Here is an 18,441-nt window from a genome sequence, read left to right on the forward strand (position 1 = left end):
CTACTGTACGGCCAACTGTATCGCTGAGGCACGCAAGCTTCCCCACCAACGGCAAGGTCCATGGTTCATGGGGGGGATGTTCAGCTTACTCAGTCGATATGCGATAGAGTAAAATACGCAAATTTGCCGCTAAGTAACTCAACTAGTCTACTGTACATGCGCCTCAAGTTACCTTCTGCTGTGCTGTTTACGGCACTTCTAGTATCTATTGTTTCCTCCTTTCCTGGAATCAACTGTGAATGGTGTGTTAAACGAATTACGGTGAATAAACGTCCTTATGAGATCTAAATACATCTGAAACCATTTCAGGACACGGGAGGAAGTAATACGATGCCCGACTGTTCTTGACCCGCACGCTCTTGGAATTCAACAGCAAACCTCTCCGTGATGGACAACGGCTCGCTTATAATGTCTGTCATTGGAGTTTGTTCAGTACCTCCCTAATGTTCTCACGGTCTCGTGGAAAAATGCGTCGAGGGTCGTTGGATCTTCTCTACAACTTCTATAAACCCAACCAAGGCCCCAGACTTATGAGCAATGCTCAAGCATTTGTCTTACAAGTGCTTTGTGACCCACTTTTTCTGTGGATGACTTCCTTAAGATTGCTGCAATGAATCTTAGCTAGCTATTTCATTATCCGAAATTTAGTTTTATGTGGTCACTCTACTGTAGGTTATTGCTAGGTATTTTACGGTCGTTATTATTTCCCGTGTATTATCGCCGACAATGTGATCGAACAGCAAAGGATCTGTCTACCTTTTTATGTTCAAATGTGTGTGAATTGCTAAGGGACGAAACAGCTGAGGTCATCGGTCCCTAGACTTACACACTACTTATACTAAGGACAACACACACAGCCATGCCTGAGGGAGGACTCGAACCTCCGGCGGGAGGGGCCGCGCAGTCCGTGACATGACGCCTCAAACCGCGCGGCGCCTTTTTATGTACAATACATTAAATTTAGTACGTTTAGCATCAACTACCAGTCTCTGAAACAATCGTGGATCTCCCGCAGGTGTTTCTGCATTTCGCTACAGTTTTCTGGCGTTGCAACCTTCCTACAGACAATGGTGATGTCTGCGAATAGGCTCATGGAGTTTCGAACGTTATGAAGTAGATAATATACATCGTTAACACTAACGCCCTATAATATTCCCTTGAGGTTCTATCTGCTAGGAAGTTATGAACCCAGTTGCAAATACGGTATCATACTCAGTAAGTCATATTTTGTTCACCATAGGATAGCGAGGAACTGTGTAGAATGCCTTCCTGAATTCGAGGAGCACATCAACAACCCGGGACCTTTGGTCTACGGCGCTCCGGATTTCATGGATGAACAATGCGAGTTGTGTTTTTCGACATCTCTGGTTATGGAACCCATGTTTTTTTCTTTTTTTTTTATAGAGCGCATTTTCGTTCTCTAAACACGACATATGCGAGAGAACGTTATTCTACAACAGATAATAAAGTTACAGCGGTAATCCAGGATGAAAACAGCGCGCAACGACCACAATTTTTATGCTTATTCCGATAAGTTTTTCCTGCTTAACTAGGAAGAAATGTACCGGGAAGCAATTTAGTGCAAAACATAAAACTGCCTTTAAAGCATATGCTCTACTTAGTACTGGTGGGGAGGGGGAGTGGGGGGGGGGGGGGGGGGGGGAGGGCGGAATGGAGTCCAGAACAGCACGTCTGGGTGAACCGCTCTTAAATCTGTCGCAATATCTGAACAGTATCTGCCAAGAACAGTCCAGGTGGACAACGCGTGCAATGTAAATGGGAGAAAGCGCGCTCCGTAGCTTGCCAGATGGGCGGCGTGCCATTTAACGGGTCAGGGGTGCACCGATGCTTGCTGCACCTGCAAAGTCTTCCACGAACGATAAACATGCGGCACAATGGTCCATACGGGCAAATTATACGCACAGATCATATCAGTACAAAGGTACTGCATAAAGAAAGCATTTTAACTGCCATACTCCAAAATCGCTTCACTTACAGGGCATTCAACAGTAAACCGAACTTTAGGTCAAAAAGTACAAGCTGTATCCGTAGCTTTATCTGGTTCTGTCACAAGAATCGTAATCGCGCCGTCTGAGTTATTTTAATTTCTTTCATAAGGCATGTTGTACGATTCTCTCTCACACAACGGGAACGACCAGGAGAAAAGATCACTCAAGCATCCTCTCCTAGCTATACGTTGTATCTACTGCTTGCAGAACATTCTGTATCGTCACCTTTCATCCAACTATCCTCTGCAGCAGTGTAAGCGTCCATTTGTAACACCTATTTTGAAGTAGAATTTAGGCACCCGCCGTGGGTGGTGACTGCACGCACACTTTCACTCTTCTCGACACTTTCATTCTATCTCAGCCCACGAAAACACATCTCTATTGTACCTCAAGAGTCTCCGTTAACATAATTTACACAAATGCTCACCGATGAAACATTAGTCGCCCCCCTTAAAACTGGGGACGGTCGGTTTGAAGCCCTGCAGATGGTGTAAAACTGGCACCAAGCGGCCATGTTACTTTTCACCGCTGACGTATGTTATGACGTTGAAATGTTGTACATGAGCCAGTTGGTTGTATGGAGTCAGTACAGATAGATACGTCGAAGTGGAGACCTGACAGAATGAGAGAAAACAGTTGCCGAGTCTGGACCTGCCCGCCCATGACCACACTGTGATAGTGAATGAAGCTGTCCTTTTTGTTTGTGTATCAATGCGGCCTGTCCAACGTTTCCACACGGGAGGGATACCAATCGCAGCCGTATAACATGGTGTACAAACAATGGTCGTAAGATTATCCTAACCGAAACGCCTTGTCAATGACAATCGGTTTCAAACCCGACAGGTATTCGTAGTGTCAGTGAATGCACGTGCATTTCAAACTGTTTACGAGCGAACAGCGCGAATGGAACTGCGTGTACTTGACGTTTGAATCGCGTACCTTGCAAAAAGCCTTTGCTCTCGGCGATGTACAAAGTTGCACTTCATGTAAGGAAAAAAAAAAAAAAAAAAAAAAAAAAAAAAAAAAAAAAAAAAAAAAAAAACACTGGAGCAGTTGGCGTGGCCTGTAGTGAGGCTGAGGAGCCGCGGCTCTGCCTCTCTTTAAATGATGCAAGGCGTGGGCTGCACCGACAACCCCGTAAGGTGTGGTTCTGGCCCCAGGTGAGTCTGTGATGGTTTTGGAGGAAGCCTTCTTCACATACGTTCACTCAGTTACACCACTGCACCTTGAGTGACCCACTATATTACCCGACCTTTGGGGTTTTTTGTAACAGCGGGTAAAGCGCAGCAATTATCATCCCCGAATTTACTTCCTCTACGGGATCTAATGACCAACCCATGGCTTCAGCTGGATATGCCATACCTGAAGAAACTTGGGGACACACTTCCTCCCCGAATTGCTGCCATTTTCAAGGCTAGAAGCGGTGTCACATGGGCTCAGCGTGATGTTTCCTGGGGGAGGAGTCGAGGCGACTTTTTTTTTTCCTCTCCAGTATTCTTAAGACATGCCAACCACACGACTCGCGAGGCAAGCAATGAGTAATCATTTGAAGTAGGGACGCTGGGGGCGGGGACGTAAGTAGCTGCGGATAACGCAGGAAATCGCGGTTTGGCCGGTAAATACTAAATGGCGCACTGTCACGGGATCCTCAGGCGAGTTAGTTCCTTGTTTGGCGAGCTAGCAACGGAACATTACAAACCTTTCGTTGAATTTGCGTTCATATCACCATAAACTCGCGCTTCATGCTCCATAACATTAGCGAAATATCGTTTTCGTGTAGTCTTTAGTAGCGTCGTACGGTCACTCAGCCCAGCACTATCTTAAAACATTGAACATTGATCGTAACAAACTAAACAGCTCTGAAACCGAACATGAAGTTGCTTACAGGAGCAAAATTCAGAGACTCTCAATTGATTTGTCCACGTCGCGCACTCATCTCGTCTCCGCGTTTAAGTGTCCTGTAGTACCACGAAATGCTAAACTAAGAAATGTTGACAATTCTAACACTTGGAAATACAAGACCTCAGCAATGTGGAATCCAGCCATTACACTGGATGTTCTTTGTTCACCATCCGGCTAGTGTTACTGCTGTGAATCGAGCGCGGAATCGGTTGAAAAGTACATTTGCTGAACGCGGCGAGGATACAAGCTAAATATCAGCGACAGAATATCGTGAAAAAACGACCTAGCGAGTGGGACACTTAGCCTTGGGCACCTGCGAAACTTGCTCGTACCCAATGGTCGCGGGTTCGAGACATACGGCGGGCATGTGCGTAAACTCCAATGTGTATGTCCTTTATCTGTGTAAGTTTCATTTACGAGGGCAGTTCAATAAGTAATGCAACACATTTTTTTTCTGAAACAGGGGTTGTTTTATTCAGCATTGAAATACACCATGTTATTCCCCAATCTTTTAGCTACACAACACTATTTTTCAACGTAATCTCCATTCAATGCTACGGCCTTACGCCACCTTGAAATGAGGGCCTGTATGCCTGCACGGTACCATTCCACTGGTCGATGCCGGAGCCAACGTCGTACTGCATCAATAACTACTTCATCATCCGCGTAGTGCCTCCCACGGATTGCGTCCTTCATTGGGCCAAACATATGGAAATCCGACGGTGCGAGATCGGGGCTGTAGGGTGCATGAGGAAGAACAGTCCACTGAAGTTTTGTGAGCTCTTGCGTTGTCATGAAGAAGAAGTTCGTTCAGATTTTTGTGCCTACGAACACGCTGAAGTCATTTCTTCAATTTCTGAAGAGTAGCACAATACACTTCAGAGTTGATCGTTTGACCATGGGGAAGGACATCGAACAGAATAACCCCTTCAGCGTCCCAGAAGACTGTAACCATGACTTTACCGGCTGAGGGTATGGCTTTAAACTTTTTCTTGGTAGGGGAGTGGGTGTGGCGCCACTCGATTGATTGCCGTTTTGTTTCAGGTTCGAAGTGATGAACCCATGTTTCATCGCCTGTAACAATCTTTGACAAGAAATTGTCACCCTCAGCCACATGACGAGCAAGCAATTCCGCACGGATGGTTCTCCTTTGCTCTTTATGGTGTTCGGCTAGACAACGAGGGACCCAGCGGGAACAAACCTTTGAATATCGCAACTGGTGAACAATTGTGACAGCACCACCAACAGAGATGTCAAGTTGAGCACTGAGTTGTTTGATGGTGATCCGTCGATCATCTCGAACGAGTGTGTTCGCACGCTCCGCCATTGCAGGAATCACAGCTGTGCACGGCCGGCCCGCACGCAGGAGATCAGTCAGTCTTGCTTGACCTTGCGGCGATGATGACACACGCTTTGCCCAACGACTCACCGTGCTTTTGTGCACTGCCAGATCACCGTAGACATTCTGCAAGCGCCTATGAATATCTGAGATGCCCTGGTTTTCCGCCAAAAGAAACTCTATCACTGCCCGTTGTTTGCAACGCACATCCGTTACAGACGCCATTTTAACAGCTCCGTACAGCGCTGCCACCTGTCGGAAGTCAATGAAACTATACGAGACGAAGCGGGAATGTTTGAAAATATTCCACAAGAAATTTCCGGTTTTTTCAACCAAAATTGGCCGAGAAAAAAAATGTGTTGCATTACTTATTGAACTGCCCTCGTATTTCTTTATTTTTACTTATTTTTTGCTTGCACTTTTATGGACACATATTTGGATATTTCTTTCCTTGTGAGGCTTAGTTTGTTATATTTCGTGCTTTCAATATATTATGTTTTACCAATTTAATTTTAAGAAGTAAGTATTGCAAGATGATCCCCATAATTAATCTTGGTACTTATTTCAAACGCTGCTTCTGAGATGGACCCGCAGCATGCTGCGAGACTATCTTAGGAGAAACTTATGATGAAATAGTGACGTAAATTTCAAAAGACGTGTTCAGGATAGGCTGGCATGAATGGCTACATCAAATTTGTTTTCGGACAGAAACCAATAACAACTCACGGAAAAAATCTAATTGCGTTAAGTTATCGGAAATGTCTGATGATACATCCGCACACACCATACGTATTAGGTACGTTTCTAGAAATATTACATCCAGCATTACCCTTTTTATCGCCGCGGATGATCTGGAGGAGCCATACAGACAAACACTTGGGCATGTTACGGCCGACTAGATCAAGGGGAGAGATACGGGGAATGTCAAGGGCGCGCCGCCTGCGGCATCCGGCCGCGAGGTTTGTGCTGCGGCTGACTGAACCAGGACAAAGCACTGCCTGCAGCCGGGAGTGTAATTAGAAACACTGCAGTCCCGAGCAATGCGGCTGACAAACTGATGCGCCGACACTGAATCAACGGCAGAAAGCCGAAGCACAGATGATAGCTGGGTCGAAAAGACAGACGTATACATATTACTGGTACTATATACATATTCTGGTTGAAACGTCAAAAGAGAGCGGAGTGAATATCTGTCAACAGGCACGGAACGGTAACTACAAATGTGGCGGATCCTGCCAAACGTTCTAATTATCTACGTCGACGACAAATACTAATTAATTGGACAAAGACGTAAAGAGAAAGACAATTCAGAGCTCGTATTTCATCAACACGGACAACGACAGATAATCACGCTCTTGATTTTAAAGTTACTAATGTGCGGGGTGTATCATTTCAATAAATGACAGAATGGAAGAGATTTACGCCTTTCTCGTGGTATTTTTTGCTTTCAAGAAAGAAAAAGATTGTAAGATATCGAATACCAGAATCGTCAAAGGGCTTCATTACAGACATGAAGCAAGAAGGATAGAATAAGAGAAGATAATTAGGGATAGAGCAAAATTTATACTCGCCTGTGAACAAGGATATCGGTCGTAGTCTATCATAAAAATTATTCCGGCCTCTGAGTAAATGATACGGGGAACCATCGAACACCAAAATCCGGGGTGACAGACGAGGATACGAACACTCGTAGAATGTGGAAGCCGGAACGCTAAGCTTGTGCGCTTCGCAGTGAAGTTCTACTCCAGATGTGTTGTGAGAGAGCTCCACTCTGCATTATTACACAATGGCGACCTTCTACAAGGACTTCAGTTTCTCAAACTTAGAATGATGTATGTACACCGACGGAATGTATGCACAGCTTATTACTTCACTCTTATCCACTTAGTGTACATTTTCGATCTATCAACGGGATTGTGGGTGGCGAACAGTAAACGTTGTTGCAGATGTAATTCTGAACCTCGTAGGCAGCGGAATTCACTTCTCCTTGTGAGACGCTTTTTATTGATATTGAGTTACAACAGTTATATTTATACAATTTCAACAAAAATTACAGAAAGTGCGTTACTTACTGATTTCAATGAAGTTTCCGAACTTTTCGCAGTTGCACTTTATAATCTTATTAACATTCACATTACCGTGACTGTCGCTGACTGTATCTAAATATTAAGATTTACGTTAAACTGACCGTTACTAGTCACTTGATTACAACTTGTTTAATTCTCTATTACCATATTTACGACGGCGCCCATCTTTCGATAAGTTTATAGTTCTGCAAGCAGATACAATGGTTTGCCTGAAATTTTTTACTTATCTAAGAGCCTTTAGTACGTTACCAACAGTAATTTATAATACTTGTGTTTGCCAGAAACATGTTCACAATCAAACAACAACAGTAATACGATTCGCGAGGCTGGCTGTCTCTAATACATTAACAGTTCGGACACCAGTAACGCACTGTCTTTTCTGAATCCGATATCTTCATACTCCCACGTTCCCAAATTTCGCCTAAACTGTCATTACCACAATCACCATGTACATAAATTGAACTTCTAGAAGCAGCCTGTATACTGATGAAACATTTTATTGTTCAGTCATTTACCTGAACAGGACGTACTTCTAGGCAGATACAAAATGTGAGAAATATTTCCCATGGACTGGCACCTGGGGATTGCCTTGTGATAAGGAAGTGCTGTTGCAAACATGTCTGAGGGCAGTTGAGTAACGAGACACAGGTGGCGAGTTCCAAGGTCAACCTCTGCCTCGTTTGCTACGTGTCCACCTTGTCCTCACCCTTCCACCTCATCCCACCTAATATACTGAGGAAACTATTTTAAATAGTTGCTCAAATTAATGGTCAAAAAGTGCACGTCTAAATCAATCTTTGGCCTCCAGCTGGATACCCGAAGGGCCTCCGACGATGTGAAATGCAGCTCTGCGACAGTAGCAGGTTGTTGCACAAGAGAAGCGAGTCTTTTAGCATTGCTTAACCACACAATGAAAGCTGTCTCCGGCACTTACAATGTTTAAAGCGTGCGAACACTAAATTATCGAAAACAGTGTTTGTATGTAAACCAATGTATCCCACGAAAGTTAGTTTCAGATCAAAATAACCTGTTTGTTGTTCTACGGTATTCATACACTGGACGCCTACCCAGTAGCCCTTACCGATATTGCACAACGTTTACTAGGAGCAAAACTACAGGAAAATCATGTGACAATTTCTCTTCAGTTCTAAATCACCTACTAGTCAAAATACCGTGACAATGGAACTACTTTCTACTTATGTAACTGGTATAGCAATCAACATCTCATCAACCGTGTTTTGTCTGTAAGTAGGTCCACTGGTCAAGAGAACTTGGACGTGTTCTTCGGTTCAGATTACAGCGCTTCATTTCCATTTATCTCGATATCTCTGTCTTCAACAGTCAATGTATTTTGCTGTTCTGGAAATCATCCACCAGCTGTACTTATCTTCTGCTCACTCCACGTTTCCTTTTGCATCTCTCCTTCTAGAGCATAATGTAGAAGATGTCGCAGAATATAGCCTACCGAATTTGAGTTTCTTTGAAGCACCTTGGCAAAATAGGTTTCCTTCTTCCGACACATTTCAGCATCCTTTTGTTTGTTATTTTCCATGATGATTTTATCTTTTCCACTGTTCTATACGATATTTCCAAGTTTAAAGCAATACATCAGTTTTCCACGCGAGTCACCGTTTTGATCCCTCGAGGTCACATTTCACATGTAACGCCTAATTACTTTTTCTTCTGCGCAACATTTATATTGCTATTCATCAAATTTTAATTTTTGTGAATATATGGCTACAGTTTTCACTGATGAATAACAGCAGCCTCTTCTACGAAACTTTTCATCTATTTGAAACCTTTAAGCTTCATCATATCGATTGCCGTCACTCTTATTTCTATGGACGTGTGATTGGAATATATTCTCACGATCTTTGTCTTCTATACATTAATTTTCGTGTCATATTCGCTTCAAATATCATTTGTGAGACAACTTCTTGTATCGTTTTGGCTATAACCCCTGTATCACCTTGCTAATGTAATTCGTCCAGCTATTCCGTCAGTGTCACAGTCATCGCATATTTTCCATAGAGGAATAATTTAGGACGCACGCAAGAAACACGTCTCAATCTTCTTCCTGTTTTAGTATTAAGGCCGCAAGACTTCATACGTAATTTTACCATCTGATTCAAAAATAAGTTGAAAATTAGCTCTTAAACAACTGTCTCGACATTGCCAATCCCATTTTCCCCAAATTCCACAGCTAGTTCCAAGGCCTTTGAACAGCTCGGCAACATAAAACAATCATAAACTGTTTCCAAATGGCGCGTTCATAGAAGTTTTAATCCAGATTATACATTCGATGCAGTTCTTTTCTAACGAGCATTCACTATGACACTGTGCTTGTTCTTACAGGGCATCGTACCTCTTTCCTCTATACAAAAAATTTTTTGAATAAATCCTTCGCTACTCCAAACAATAATACTATTAATCAGTCCTCTGGAATTGTAAAGAGTTTATAACAGACATAACAATTATCAGGGCGTAGAAGAGCTAAAATTAAAAATGCCTGGGCCCCAGAAATAGAACTAGGAATAGAAAGAAACAATGTCAACAATTCACGTTCTTAACAGGAGACCGTTACAAAGGCAAAGTGATGACATCATTAATGCAGAATCTTTATTTTACACAAGCTATTTTCAGTACCAGGAACTAAAAATTACCGTTCTGTACGCACGTGGATCTGATGATGTGCTAACTCCAGGAACATAAATTTCTTGTGAATTTGTTTGCTCTGGAGGATAATTTCTAACTTCAACAGACTTTATTATGTTTAACTGAGGTGACCTTACACAAGACATGAGAGGCAACAAATGCGTGGTGTAGTCAAAGTTTTAATATTCAGATAAAAAAAATTAAGTTACATGATTTTTTGTTTTGTTTTCATGTATATGTTACATGTCTACGGTCCTGCCAAGAATATACGGTAACCCAGTGCCGTAATATCGAAGCATGCTGCTGGAAGATCCAAAACAAAACGGCGCAGCACATTAGTCAAGTGGAGTTTTGTGCGGTAATTCGTTTTCTTATTTGAGGGGGAACAATGCTGCAACAATAACCATCATATGACGCAGTGGTTAGTCCGAAAGACGAACAAGTGTCAGACCACCTCTCTGTGAAGAAACGGAAATCGCACGGAATATTGAAGCCCTAATGCTCAGTGGCTCTAGTGAAAAAAATGAAAATCAGTCGTGGATTAGGTTTCAACATCTTGCACGACCTTTTGAACATAACAAAGGTTGCCGTTCGCTGAGTTCCGCGACTGTTGAGACCTATTCAATGACCTGCCGAACCCACGCAGCAACAGTGGAAATGTTGGAGCTGTTCCTAGCCAGTCCAGATGACTCCTTCGGCAGCATAATTACAGACGAGTACGAGTGTATTCTAATTACAATCAAACAAAGAATCAAAGCAAGCAACGAAAACCTGTAGATTCATTCACCACGGCCAAGAGAATGAAGATTCAAATGATTCAGATGGCTCCAAGCACTATGGGACTTTGAGATCTGAGGTCATGAATCCCCTGGACTTAGAACTACTTAAACCTAACTAACCTAAGGACATCACAGACATCCATACAGAGGCAGGATTCGAACCTGCGACTGTAGCGTCAGCGCGGTTCCGGACTGAAGCGCCTAGAACCGCTAGGCCACAGCGGCCGGGGGGAGAACGAAGTTCCTATCACCATCGGACAAGGTGATTTTTAGGGCTGCCACAGTTCGGTGCTAATATATTACGCTCGTAGTGGGCCAACAGTCACAGAAGCTTGCTACCGAAATCTCAGAACAAAGTTACGAGAGACTGTCAAGACGAAGCCTCACGGGAAGCAGGCCAAGAAGGTGTTATCGCTTCGTGACAACGCCCCAGCTCATTCTGTACATGACAGTCACACATGCTGCTTCTTTGTGCTACCTAATTCTGCCCCATCTCCGTATTCTTCTGAAATTGCACTCTGTAACTCCTCCCCATTTCCTCGGATGAAGTAACCAATTCCAGAATGACAACAAAGTATTTGTGAGATACAGCGTCTCCTGACGAGCCAAAAGGCAGACCTCTACAAGGTCACAAGATCTCCTCCAAGTCGTCCATCGTTCGAAAAAATGTTTCGCGTTGAAGGGTGAATATGTAGAGAACTAATGAGAAGGAAGGCGTGATAAGGTAGTGCGTGCAGTTGTGGAAAGCCATTGTGGCGTAGTGGTTCGCGCATCTGCCTAGTGAGCAGGAGACCCCGGTTCGACTCCCGGTCTTGCTCCAAATTTTCATTCCTTCCTTCAGTTTGCATATAGTGTATACATCAAAGATGTTAGACTCGAAAAGGTCTACGGAACCGTAGTTTTACTTGTTAAAATTTTCTAACCACCCGTCCTACGAAGAAGCTGCTCGCGCCCGCCAAAGTGGGACACGCAGTCCTCTGATGACCAGTAACGGCGCCGGCTCAGAGCTGCAGGCGGCAGGAGGCTAGTGCGCGGCGCGGCGCGGCGCGGCGCGGACAGCGGTGCGTAGCCGCCGACGGCCGGGGCGGGCAGGCGAGGCAGTTACGTCAGGGCGCGGCGCGAATTGCGGCCGCAAACAGGTGACGCGCGGCCCCGGCTATCGGTCACATCTCCGGCAGTGGCCGACCGGCAGCGGCGGCGCCGGCGCAGCTCTGGCCTCTTCCGTGGACAGCTTCCGAGAAATCAGATAAAACACTGTTGCTCCGCGCGGAATGGCGGCCAGTTCTCGCAAGCGGGCACGGAGGCTTCTCAAGAAGGTACGGTAATCAAGACGGCCTCTGGAGGAAATATTCGTCCCGTGAATCGAGGTGACATTATGAGTGCAAATTACTAACCCTTAACTGTAGTATCTGCGACGTTTTCTCCTCTAAATATTATTTACAACGGTGCACGCAGTCACGCAGTGTCTTCCCGCTAGTGTCATGATCAGACACGCATTTCTCTCAAGCGTGGTAGAATAAGCAACGAGGAACAAGATGGAAGGAGACACTGCTTTGCCTTTTATAGTGGGGATAAACTGCATACCCACAGGCGATAAATCTGGCTATGTCGTTTCGGTTTCTTGACAAGCGCTACGAACTACTCTACCAAAGCCGCCACGTTGGGACCACTGTTAGAGGCGTTAGTTGCTGGAGATTCTTCGACTCGATCTAATGCCATCTCTGTCAGGTGCGAACTGTCCAGCGCCGGTTCTACTGGCTGGCTTCTGCCATCCGCTCAAGTGCTAGTTCCAATCAACTGCGAGAAATGCCGTCGAGTTCATACGACCTCTTTTCGGAAGATTACATCCAGTTGGTCGGCGTGAGCATTCTCCACAGTAACTACATGTGCTGTACAGGGGTTGCCAAAAGTATGCATGCAGGTGTCAGCCAAGCCTACAGGTTACGCTGTTGTATCCGACCACGAATGGCACCTGTGCAATGTTCTCAAATCGTCGCAAGTGTCAGTCGTGGTCATAAAAGGGTTCTGTGCACTTGTGAGTGCACTATGTCAGACAGAAGTCAATTCGAAGATGTGCAAATTTTTTGTGCTCGTATAATGTGCGCAAACGTAACCGAGGTATCGGAAGTATTTGGTGTTTCAAGAGGGACTGTGTCGAAGATTTAAACCACACACAATGAAAGCGGAAAAACATCATCCGCTAAGTCACAACACGAATGAAATAGTGTGTTGACCGATCGTGGCAGACGGTGATCTAAGAGAACTGAGATGAAAAATAAGTGGACGACAGCTGCAAAAGTGACTGCAGAACTGAGTGTGGTACTCGTGAACCACGTCAGCACTAGATCAACACGAGTTGGGAATTGAAGGGCGAGCTGGAATTACAAAATCATTTGCCTATGATGCAAATGGCCGTAACAAGAAAACCATAAAACCTGGACTACGTAGACACGGAAGTGTGTCATTTGGTGGGAGGAGTCTTGTTTCACACTTACGAACGAGAGCATCCCAAGAGTGAAACATGGCGCGGCTTCGGGGATGATTCGTGGTATTCCATGGGCTCCACGAGTACTCTGCAAGGCTGCATTACTGCCAAGGATTATGTTACCACTGTGGCTGACTAGGTCCTTCCTATGGTGCAACGTTTGCTTCCCAATGGTGATGCTGGGTTCCAAGACGACAGAGCCCTCTTTCACACGGTTCGGATCTTCCAGGTCTGGTTCTGTGATCGCGAAGATGAATTTCCGCATCTGCCCTGTCGATATCTACCTCCCCCATCGTTAACCGAACTTGCCAGCACTTTGCAGGAAGAATGGTATAAGATTGCCTTGTAAACCACACAGGACGTGCATTTATCAATTCCGAGACGGCTGGAAGCTGCTTTGAATGCTAAGTGTTTTCCTACAGCGTATTAGGCATGGTAGTGTGTTGTGTTAGTTTATAACACAGAAATGGTTTTGACGTAATGTGACCAAAATAAAGTTACTACAACAATTTTACTTCATGTTTTCATATTATCACTGCACGATCAACTAACTTGGTATTATAGAGCATTCAGTATTCTTTTCACCTCTCGTCTTGCCCACTGCAGACGGAGGGAAACAACAAACAAGAACACGGGATATTAACTCAACGTCATGCTCTAACGAGTTGTCGTGCCAGATCAAACTAGTGACGCGAGCCAGGGCGTCTCCACACAAGTGGTCAGCGCGAACGTGGGTATTTCCCAGCCCTTGCGCGCGAAGAACCGCAGCCTCACGTCTCTCTTTTTCCGTCAAAGCCCTGCGCAAAGACGTCCGCGGACACTGCAAGGTCGTCCGCTACTTACAGAGCACGTAACTCAAGTTGCCACTCATCGCATGAAGATTTCTGCACTACTCACTCTACGACGTCTTATGGCTCATCGTTTGACTACCTCGACAAACAACGCACGTTCATCCCTTTACTTTTATTATAGAAAAATCACTAAATTTCTAGAGTGAATCCTCTACTGATCAGCGGGGTGTGCACTTCCTTTAAACATCCTGACGGATTAAAATCGTGTACCGACCGGGACCGAAACCAGAATCTTGCCTTTCTCAGGAACTGCTCTAACCGACTCACGGCTTGTCCTCTGAGCTTAAATACTGCCACGTACTCATCTTCTAATCTGAAAAAAAAAAAAGAAAACACACACACACACACACACACACACACACACACACACACACACACACACACACAGATTATGCCTAAACCATTTCTCTGCCAAATACTGTTCTCCTGCAGTACTAGTTGCGCAAGAAAGGCAGGTGAGCTTCAGAGAAGTTTGGAAAACAGGACGAAGGTACTGGCGAAATTGGAACTATGAGTTGTGGCTGGATAACTTGGTAGGTAAGCGCATTTCCCGCGAAACGCAAGGTTCCTGGTTCGGGTACAGAACGGATACAATGTTTTAAACTGCCAGAAAATTTCATACATAAACTGTGTTGCACCGATTTTACACTTTGTTTTACTTAATTAGGCAGATAATGAAAACAAAGATGCGAATCTGCAGATAATGCGCGAGAAAAGACTATAATATTACTTTCTTAGCGATAAGGCATCTAACTACGACCGATTAGTGCACCAGTCTGCATGTGTAGGTAAATCCTATAGATCACATGGTACGGGTTTGTAAGTTCGAGATAGGTTCTCTTTAAAACCCACACTTGTTCGACAGAGTTGATATTCCGCGAAACTGAGAGTCAGATCAGGTTTGTCATACTGCTTCAAAAATCACTGTTTTATATTCAACACGTTGTTTGAAAGGCAGAGATCTTGCTCAAAAATGCTACACCCGTTGGCGATGCTATGAAAGTATGTACATGTTCAGCTATGGCGTATTATAAATAACACAGGTCAGCTGTCATGAAGAGACAGATGAACGGCCACTGCAATATTCTACCAACGACTCTGATCTATGTACGTCCCACAGTGCTTGACTAACGCTGGAATTCTGGTTCGGTGGCATATCCCGACGAAATGTACGAGGAAACATAATGCATCTGCCCAAGTAAGCCATTTCTATCGTCAATTTGTCGTGTCTTTGGAGTCTTTACATAAATCGTTGTGCAAAAAAGTGACATGCTTGATAGGAACCGCAATCGTTACTACTGTGAGATAATGGGTGTATTACCGAACAGTTGTGCTTCGCTATCAGCTGCGTCACGCATTGCGTATTCTGAGTTACACGCATGGCGAGTCTCTGACGACAACGACCATTAGCGGTTTCAATATCATTCGCTCACTTTTGACAGTTTCTGGTAACGGTAACACATCAGCATCAACGACTCTCTCAGTTTCCTCGACTCTCATTCCCAGACAACCTGTAAAACCACTTGTCCTTCGTCACAGTCATAATCAGAGATGACGATGACGATTTGTGGCACGGACGACTAACAGTGCAATCATTCTCTTCGTACCTTCAATACGATACTGCGAGTATATAATCTTCGTTAAAACCGATCATCGTATCGATTCCATAAAAAATATTCGCACAGTTACATACAAACATGGATAATTAAAATGCATGCATGCCCGAAGGTACATTTCACCGTTCTTCATAGCAACACAGGCGCTGCAATACCGTATTTATCCGCAGACGCCAGGCAGCAACTTTCAAGTAATGTCCTTCCGTGCATGGAAATCACACAATGCGTACGAGTACAGATGGTAACGCAGGAATGGCGACATATGGAGGGTCTGGCCGTGAGTCGTGCAAGGATAGTCAAAGCGGTTAAAGTGCCTGCACGCGCAAAGCGCAAAATGGCGGTTCGAGTTCCGGTCCAGCACAAATTATCATTGTCGTCATTCCTTTATACGGCATGAGCTTGTTCATATTCGCAACTGCGAATATATTTAATGAATAATTAAAAGCAGTCAACATCGTCTGTATTAATTTCCTGTTTGAAACTCCAGTAAAACAAACGAGGATTAAAATAATACACTCCAGCTCACGTAGGTGAGCTGCCACTAATTGAAATAAAATGACTCAATCTTACGCAGAGTTCGCCATTACCGCGCACAGAGTCGACCGATTTGTGTTTCTCCATCTGCGGAAGCCGCTGTATGCTTATGGACAGCGTCACAATTTTTACAAGCGATCGCAGGTTTTTTTTTTTTTGGTAGGGTTTAAGGGCGCTGAACTGCTGAGGTCATTAGCGCCCAGTCACTGGTGTTAAGAGCACATGGAATCTGCTAAAACTCAAGGGGATGGGGGGACACCAGAAGGACCTGACAAAGATGCAGATAAAATAAGTAAAAAGGTTAAATGTCTTTGGACAAGCCAGTTAAACTTATAAAACGCAGAATACGAGCAGCTGCTCGAGCATCATCAGCTAAAACATCCGGTAAAGTAGATGGCAGGGACAGGATAACACGAAATTGACTAAAACGGGGACACGACAATAAAACATGGCGTACTGTTAATGCCTGACCACAAGGGCACTGCGGGGCTGGGTCACCGGAGAGCAGGTAGCGGTGGCTAAACCGGCAATGCCCAATCCGTAACCTGGTCAGAAGGACCTCTTCGCGCCGAGATGGTCGGGAGGATGTTGTCCAAGCAGTTGGGAGCGGTTTTACTGCCCGGAGCTTGTTTCCTTGGAGGGATGACCAAGCAGCGATCGCAGGTGACTGATATTATCCCTAATTAGAAGGGGGCAATGTCGGTCGGAGGTAAAAAAAAAGGGGAGGGGGGGATGGTACTGCTTAACTGAATAGATATCTTGACATTATACGAGGTGTTTAACCGGAAGAATGTGGAGCGCGTAGTTCTGGCCGGAAATGGTTCTGTGACGGTCTGATGGTATTAAGGTGACCAGGGTGGTTTGTGTCAACATTTTCGGTGTCCAGTGTTGCCATTTTCTCAACATCTTCGTGATGAATATGCTGTGGACAATCTCATCTTCCAAGATGATAACATGACAACTATGTTCACCGACTGCACACATTCGCTACTGGTACGATAAAATCGCGCACCCTATAGCACCTCGCCTGTCCCGCTGAATCACCCGGTTTTAATCTCATAAATGTGTTTAGTAGTATCTGGAACAGCGAGTGGAACATCACAATCAACATCCCAGTAATTTCTTAGCTCAACGGGATCGTATCTTCACGAGTGGCTTCAGCTGGATGTAGCAAAGGAGAAGAAACTTGTGTACACTCTTCCTCGCGGAAATGAGACCACTGTTAGTCTAGAGACGGCGTTACACGGTTGGTTTTTTGTCCAGTGTGCTTTTGTCTAGTACGGCGTCCACCGCGGAAACCAAACGAAGAAGCGCGCAACTGGAGCTGAGACGGCGTCATCCCGCGCGGACGTTGCACAACACGTGTGCGGCGGCGCCGGCGCTGGTACCCCTTCCCCCTCCCGCCCACGTGGCACATGCCGGACGCGCGGCGCGGCGAGTCGCGAGTCAAGTCAGTCACCAGGGAGCCAGCAGGTGGGACGACGGCTCTGCCACTCGCCGCGCATGGAGCGCCGACAGCGCCACTGCCACCGCTACACGCCGCACTCTAGCCGGACACCTACACCCACACCGTAAGTCCGCAACGGCCATCGGAGCACGCTAGCGGAATACTCGAGCAGCCCGTGCTGCCACCTACAATCGAGAGAGCCGTGTGCTGTGAGTAAAGGTAAAACCGTGGTCGCAATGTGCGCCGAAAATTATAAACAGCGCGCAAGCAACGAAGTTTTTATCTGTTCCATTATTTTCACCGACCCTCCTTTATCATTGAATGTCAAAGAGCAATTTAATGAATTGTTCACGTGTAGTGCTTTAGCATGATCCTGTTGGACCGATTAGCGTCCGCAAGGGGTGGCACTTGGCCGCCTCCCCTCCCCCCCCCCCCCTTCCCCGCCCTCGAATCCCTCTGGAATCTGGAGTGAGAGTTTTTTTTATTGATTACAGACTTCTCATACAATTATTTCTCCCGTCTCTTTCCGCTGCAAAGCACAGCAGTGAACTCAAATACTGGGAAAGAGACCCACTCATATTAGAATAAAAGCTGTGCTACACATCAAGAGCACCTTTTTTTTCTCGCTATTTTCTAATCGAGAAGATGGCATTATTTGTATTACGTAAAATATTTGTTTATTTAACCACGTACCGTTATTTAGTTAGTACCATAAATTGAAACTCCACGCCCCTTCA

General features: G+C 45.1%; 1 protein-coding gene across 1 annotated transcript in view; it reads right to left on the reverse strand.

Annotated features, from left to right (window-relative positions):
* The window catches only part of LOC126412683 (N-alpha-acetyltransferase 15, NatA auxiliary subunit), a 282,849-nt gene that overhangs the window by 114,690 nt on the left and 149,718 nt on the right, over positions 1–18,441 (reverse strand). The gene's annotated exons all lie outside the window — the stretch shown is intronic.

The sequence above is a fragment of the Schistocerca serialis genome, chromosome 7, assembly GCF_023864345.2.
Source record: "Schistocerca serialis cubense isolate TAMUIC-IGC-003099 chromosome 7, iqSchSeri2.2, whole genome shotgun sequence".
In the NCBI taxonomy this organism is placed as follows: domain Eukaryota; kingdom Metazoa; phylum Arthropoda; class Insecta; order Orthoptera; family Acrididae; genus Schistocerca; species Schistocerca serialis.